Raw genomic sequence first — 7,691 nt, forward strand, 5'->3', positions numbered from 1 at the left:
TTCAGTGGTCTTAGGATGGTTACAGAACTCTCACATGCAAAATATGTCAGCACATGTCTGCAACTGAGATGCTTGAACCCATATGATTCCCCCGTGCTAGGATTATACATTCTTTGTAGAAAGGACTGCCACACAGGTAAAAAGGTGAAGGGTGTACTTCTTGCACTTGTCCATGACTCTTAACAAATCATTGTAAGTACTAGACTACAACTGATGGTAGTGGTGGTGGTCACAGATGTAATAATTTTGCAATAATTCAGTAGGAATGTCATCTACTCCAGTTGTTACATGGTAAATGAACTTAAGTAGCTGACTGCTCTTCATCCGGCAGATACAGAAACATTTTCTTCTTTTACAACACTAATATTGTTTCTTTTTATATGTATCTGAAACCAAGACACTTTTATTTTGGATGCTGTCCGCAATGAGATGGCTTGTAGTATACACAGTATACACAATCTATCCGTAAAGTCCAGGAACTGATTTTATTTTTGGTGTATAAGAATCAGCATAGCAATTTAAGTGGTAGCTTCAGCTAACAGCTCTAAACAACTGATGAGCATTTAACCATTAGTTATGAGTGGGCAACAATAAGCAGTGAATGTGCGATTACAGAATGTAAACATTGTCACAATCTGCAATGCGGCAGCTTCTCTAAAGCACATTTTAGATATTTTCCTCAATGTTTTGAAGAAAAGAAAAGTGTGTGCAAAGTTCATCCCACACACCCTGACCAGATCCTGCCTAGAGGGCTGAGTTTCCTTGCCCCCAGATATGTTGACTTTGCCAGGCATATTAAAAAAAAAATGCTATTGTGAAAAATTACTTTGTTTCATCAAATGAATACACTCTAGAACTGATAATTGTGCAATATAATTAAGATCTGTGTGTGAAGTAATGTGAGAAGTAGATACTTCCTTCCATGTAGCAACTTGGATTGGAGAGAGAGTGAGTATGACCATGAAGCATGTCAAAATTCATATTCAAAAAACACAAACGCCACTTTCATTTCAACATAAAATAGTTAATATTTCTTTGCAGTAATTGTGGTGGTTTTGAAATACACAGTTCATGCCAACAAACAAATCCACAAATATTTTGATGGCATGTCCATTACAGTGGGGGACACAGCAGTGATCAAACATCATTTGCCACCTTCATAAAGTTTTAATGCACTTTATAATGTAAATGAAATAATTTTTTGTTGCAGGTAATGTCTTTCTGGTGTACTTAACCAATGGATTTGATGTTAGTTGCAAAATAGAGGCATATCTTTCAATATGGAGCAGTTCAGATGTTCAAATTAGTTTGCAGCACAATGTTTAATTTTGTGGCTGCTACTGTTGGTTATTTAATATTATTATTGTCATAACTATTCTTATTATCATCATCATAATCATTATTATTGCTATTTTTATTATTATTGTTGTTGTTGTTTAGGGCTATGCTCTCTGTGATTTGCTAGGTGATAGACTGTGAATGTTGTATAGTGAAAGACTACTTCTGAATAATAGTTTTGGTGTGCTTTCTATGTGAGTGCTAGTTCTATAGTTCGTGTGCTGGGATGTGTTAGAGTAAATATAAGGAACTGAGGAAATTGGTGCAGTGTAAATTATTCACTCATAGTTTAGATGGAGGTACAGCTTTAAGTGGAAAATTATATATGTATATGTACTTCACTGTAGCTCAAATTATGCTCGTAAATCGTGGACATTATGCTACTGTGATTTACATATGTATTACACCCGTCATGTGGAGAATATATGTATATAGTGAATATTTCCATAAATGCACGGTTTTGTTTTTACGGTATTCCTACAGGGTGTAGTTTCCACAAAATGAAATTGGGACTTCGTACAGAGTTGCCTACGACTGAAGTGTGACTGTATAAAATGTGTGCATTGTGACTGTGGGGCAAAACTGGATTAAATGTAATGGAGTGGTGAAAAATTAAGAAGCTGAACATGTTGAAATTATATGAAGGAATTGGCACAATTTTTGGCGCACAGTTAAATTAGAAAGATTACTTCTTACAGTAAACAGTGTATGTATCTGGATATTTATGACTTTGTGAAATGTTGTATTTTATGAAACAATTGAGAGATACCTTATTAACAGTTCTTGTTCAAAGTACTGAGATAGCTAGGGCTGCAGGCTATATTTTCAGTGTAGAAATTAAAAAAGGATAAGTTTGTATGCTCTGACATTAGCATGCAGTATTCTATAATGGGTAGAGTGTGAAGGATGAATTGCACAATTTTTCAGAGATGAGTGTAGAGACTCCTAATTGTCACCAATACATGGGACAAGGAAGAAACTATTTTTTACTGTATCTCAGTTATTAAAACACTATTTGTGTGTTCATTATGTTGCCATATACTTAAGTTATTTCTGAGTAGTGTCTTTAAAATGGCACTGGCAGTGTAAACAAATTTAGTATAATTTGTGATGTGAAGTCACTTTTTTGTAGTATGTGCCATGATTGAGTTTGTGCTGTGTTTTATGTCAATGTTTCTAACTTTCTAAGTTCCTGTTAATGAGATTGTTTTCCTTTATTTCTTCCTTCAGATACAAATGACCACTTCTTGAGCTTTAAATGGCGACCCATTATAGTCATACAAAATGTGATATACATAGATGTAAACTCCTATTTTCTTCATAGTAGTGGAAAAACTAATGTGCAGTACATTACACCAATTTGTAAACTGACAAGAGTAAATTGTGCCTTAATATCTTTTCCGATCCTAACTTTTCTACAGAGTAATAAAGCAAAATTGGTTGTTGGAAAAACAATCTCAAGCATATATTTTTATTGGTGTGCTGTACAGAATTTCTGTTTTTATGTTGTGTTACTACTTTAGAGCAGAAATAGGTGTCAAAGTATTAATGTCTCAGAAAATTTGTTTGAAACTTCATTACAGGCAATTCAAAGCATCCAAATATTGAAGCCAGTTGTGTTCACATTACTGTCTTTCGTGTTATGTTAAGTCTCATTGAAATATCACAAAAAATGCAGTTAGACTTGTTCCTAACTCAAATATAAGTATTATGTAGCATATAAGCTTTGTTAAATAGTAACAACTATTTGAACATGAAAGATAAAGCTTGATAAGTGAATTAAAGATGGAAAAGTGTTGAAAATTTTGTTAACTGAATAAAGAAATAATTTTAGATGTTGTATATAGTCTGTATTTGTTGAGAGAGCCAGAGATGAATGTAAAATGTTTATTGTAAAATACAGTGGAACTATCTATGCTGAAAGAGTATATCACCTCTTTGTATTACTATCAAAGCACTCTTATGGCTGTCTTGAAAGGACTAATCTCCCTACTGATCAGTCTCTTCAGAATTGAGCAATTATTGGATGAGTGTTTTGAAACTGATACTGAAAGAGATGGGGCATGGTGGTGGTAAGTGGGTGATGGGATAGTAATTATCATAGTAAAAAAACCATGTTTGTGAGTCAAGAGGTTGTGCGATCCATTTTTCAGAGGACAAACAGGTTGGAATGGGCCCTTGTTAGCTAAAATTAATGCTTTGTACTTGGTAGCATTCCTTCCTATATTTAACTAATCCTGTATATGTATCAAAGTTAGTGCTGTCTATTTTGTGTCAAATTTAATGTAGTACCAATGAACATTTACAAAGGAAAAAAGATTGCACTATGTACTTGCAAAATGAATATTTTCGATACCATGTCAGTGTGGAACTGTCAGTTTTATTGTAGTTGCGATCCTAAGTTTTCGTGAAATATGATGTTTTTAAATGTCAGAAAGAAAGTACTGTGTGAGTGTATGTCTCTTTGTGTAATAAGAAACATATTTCAAATTATAGCTTTGGTTTTAATTTCACTGTCATTCTCTTCCTTACTGTGCAACCAAGAACTAAAATGCAGCACAACAAAATACAAATTGGATCTTCAAGGAGTAATACAACTATATGGTAAGCTGAGAGATTGGAACTTCAACAAAGAAAAACAGTCGTTCTTTCATGTTCTTGTCCCCCCCTTGATGGTAATAGATGAAAAAACACACATTCTTCTATTGTTAGCTAGAGAAATCCTCACAGCCACAAATACTTCTCTTCGTCAAATTAAGTTTTAATACTCCATGTTAGATTTCACTAGCACCTGCAGTGATATTGAAAAGTCACCAATTTGGAGTCTACAGGTGTACAGGTGCTCCATGTGAAGACAACATTCCAATACAGTACTTAAAATGTTTAAACATACAAAGCTGAGTTTTTCAGCAAATGATGATATGCTAGGGGAGCAAGTATTTATCTGTAATGCCAGTACTTACGCACACTTTATACAATGATATTTAAGCAATTATCGTATTTATGGGAAACAGTCCACATTTTAATAGCATTAAACACTTCGTACAAAGATAAGTACAGAAGAGTGACTTCTGTGTATGTTCGCAGTTAAATTTTCCACAGATATGACCAAGAAATACGGGGAACAAGTCTGCCTATGTAGTTTAACTTCATTTAAATTTCCATGTTAAGTTGAGCTAAACATGGTTGAAAGTACATTGCACCAGCAAAATTCAACCTCATATGGAGTATGTAACATGAATGTTGTGCTAAATGGTGCAGAGTGGAAGAAAAGGACGCCGCAAGACAGTAAGGTCATTAAGAGACGGTGCTGGACTATCATCATTGCCTTGCGCTGTGTCACTGTACTCATATTTATGAAGAACAAAATTCTGTTATAAGAGAAGTATTTAGAGACACAATTTTTTACAGGCAATGTAAAGCCTACGACACATTTGATGTTTAAAAAGTTGCATGTTTGCATTTGCAACTGTAGAAATTGTGCTACTGAAATATACGCTTGCAAACTACTGAGAGGAGGAGTCGGTTTAAAGTTTCTTGACTTCTGTGTGGATAAAACACTTACCAGTACGTGTGTGTGTGTGTGTGTGTGTGTGTGTGTGTGTGTGTGTGTGTGTGTGTGTGTGTGTGTGTGTGTGTGTGTGTGTAATTTTGTTGCATTACTTGCTTACATTTTATATGTGGCATCATTAGTTACCAGTGGGTTTTATTAAACAGCCAACTGCATGTGAAACTTTTGACCAACTGCTTACTTGCCATTGGAGCATAGTCATTTGAAGCAATGCCCACCTTACGATGAACTTTACTGCTTGCATTTCTCTTAAAAACCAAAAAGTGAAGGGTTTAGAAAATGTGAAATCATCCAGTGTGTTTTACTTGACTGGCTATAAGTTTATGCTGTATTTATATTGTATACTAATTGATCCAAGTGCAGTTAAACATATATTTCCAAGTTACCTCCAAATGATAAAATCATTAGTTTAGAAATTGCTTGGCTGCATACACACACAATGCAAATTGATATAAAATTAAACAATTGTTTTTCAGCAGAAGAAAACTTAGTCCTCATATCAATGTAATTAGACTTACAGGCCCATCAGCCTCTTGAACACTTTGGCTAAGGTGCAGGAGAGACTCTTCTGTAGTTGACTACAGTCACACAGGACACTCTTTGACCTTTGTCCATGTCAGTATAGCTTCACACCAAAAAGTTCAATAGACGATGCAGTTAACTGCGTGTTGGAAATAATACAGGAAATGCACAAAATACAAAGTAGGAATAACAACAGATACAGCAGGCACCTTCAACAATCTCTGGTGGTGTGCCTTGTTCACAAGGCTACAAAAGAAGATGAAACTCTGGCAAATTACATTAATAATTACTTTTTAAGTGTACCAGTGTCATAAAGTAAAAACTTTACTAAACATGAGAAATTAACAGCCCCAAAAGTAGACAGTAGTATGTTGTTAACTCCCACAAATGATAATGAAATATTAAAGGTGATAAAGAGTCTAAAATCAAAAATGTCTGCAGGTGTGGATGAAGTGCCTGTGTCAATAATAAAAAGAGTTGCCCAACAAATTATAAAGCCCCTGGTACATATTGCCAATTTGTCTTTCAGCGAAGGTGTGTTTCCTGAGAGGTTGAAAATCTCTAAGGTTAGACCTCTGTTTAAAAAAGGAGATCCATACAAGGTAGAAAATTATAGACCAATATCCCTTCTCCAATCATTTTCAAAAATTCTAGAGAAATTAATGAAAACCAGACTCACAAATTACTTAGATGCTCACAAACTTCTAAACTGCAATCAACATGGCTTTCGCTCAGGCCACAGCACAGAATCAGCTATCCATGCCTATACCAAAGAGATTGTCAGGAGCCTTGACACTAAAAAATGTGTAGTGGGAATTAACTTAGATTTATCTAAAGCTTTTGATACAGTAAATCACAAAATTCTGTTAAACAAGATGGAGGCAATAGGTGTAAGGGGAGTTGTGAAGCAGTGGTTTGAATCTTACCTTCAAGATAGAACTCAGTTGGTAGAAATCATCGCAGAGCATAAAAATCAGAAAATCAAGTGGGTCTCAGATGCAAAGAAATTGGAAATAGGTGTCCCACAGGGCAGTGTTCTCAGTCCTTAATTATTCTTGCTTTGTATAAATGACATAAAAAATCCTAATATTTCTACCAAAATAATGTTGTTCGCAGATGACACTAGCATAATTATAAGTGATGATAAAAAAATCATTAACCACCACAACTGATATAGTCCTGAAATATATTCAACATTGGTTTAATGCTAATGAGTTAACACTTAATCTAAGTAAAACAAATTATATACAGTATGGCAAAGCAACTCAAGATATGGACCTCCAGTTAAAACTAATGGATAAGAAGATAGTGTACAATCCACAAAGTTTTTGGGCATGCACATTGATCAAAACTTAAGCTGGAAAGACCATCTCGAGTACTTATCCCACAGGCTCAATTCGGCATGTTTTGCATTGAGGATATTATCTAGAGTATGCAGCACAGACTGTACTAGACTAGTGTATTTTGCTTACTTTCAGTCCATTGTGTCTTATGGTACAGTGTTCTGGGGTAAAACTAAATCAAGCTTAACAGATATCTTCAAATTTCAGAAAAGAGCTGTACGAATCATAACACACAACTCTCCAAGAACTCATTGTAGGCCCCTTTTCAAAGAACTGCAAATACTCACAATACCATCACTGTATATTTTTAAAAGCATTCTGTGTACAAGAGCACATACGAAAAATCTACGTACAAATGAGGACTGCCATAATTATAATACTAGAACTCGTAAGAATTTGTATGTAGAAAGGATAAGGACAACACAAACCCAAAAGCATGCAAGTTATTTTGGAATAAAACTCTACAATGCTCTGCCAGTGTACATGAAGGCAATAATAGATTATGTAAAATTTAAGACTGAACTTAAAAATTACCTTTTAAGGAAAACTTTCTATGATGTAGATGAGTACTTTGATTGTGTGTAAATTTATTGCCAAAAATTTTAATTTGTATGTCTAAACTTGTACTTTTAAAAAATGTCTTGAAAGTGATATTCCATTATTATGTCTGTAGTACTTGTACTAGTATGATAACTTTGTTGTGACAATTCCTACATCATGTAAATGATATACAGGAAGATGATAAAATGAAAATGAAAATGAAATGCAGACACCAACAGTCTTATACAATAGCTTACTCGACAACTGCAAAGATAAGGTGGCACGATGGCAAGCAGGAACACACAAGGTTACCAAGAGAATAACAAAAGGATGCCCACAAGGCTCAATCTGTGGGCCAATTTTCTGAGATATTTTCC

General features: G+C 34.5%; 1 protein-coding gene across 7 annotated transcripts in view; it reads left to right on the forward strand.

Annotated features, from left to right (window-relative positions):
- Positions 1 to 3,831, forward strand: part of LOC126470388 (beta-1,4-glucuronyltransferase 1) — a 323,239-nt gene extending 319,408 nt beyond the window's left edge. For all 7 annotated transcript variants that reach the window (XM_050098223.1, XM_050098226.1, XM_050098221.1 and 4 more), the window contains one exon: positions 1,211 to 3,831. The gene's annotated coding sequence lies outside the window, so the exon portion shown is untranslated. The remainder of the gene's footprint in view (positions 1 to 1,210) is intronic.
- The last annotated feature ends 3,860 nt before the right edge of the window (positions 3,832 to 7,691 follow it).

This window comes from Schistocerca serialis, chromosome 3, assembly GCF_023864345.2.
Source record: "Schistocerca serialis cubense isolate TAMUIC-IGC-003099 chromosome 3, iqSchSeri2.2, whole genome shotgun sequence".
Classification (NCBI taxonomy): domain Eukaryota; kingdom Metazoa; phylum Arthropoda; class Insecta; order Orthoptera; family Acrididae; genus Schistocerca; species Schistocerca serialis.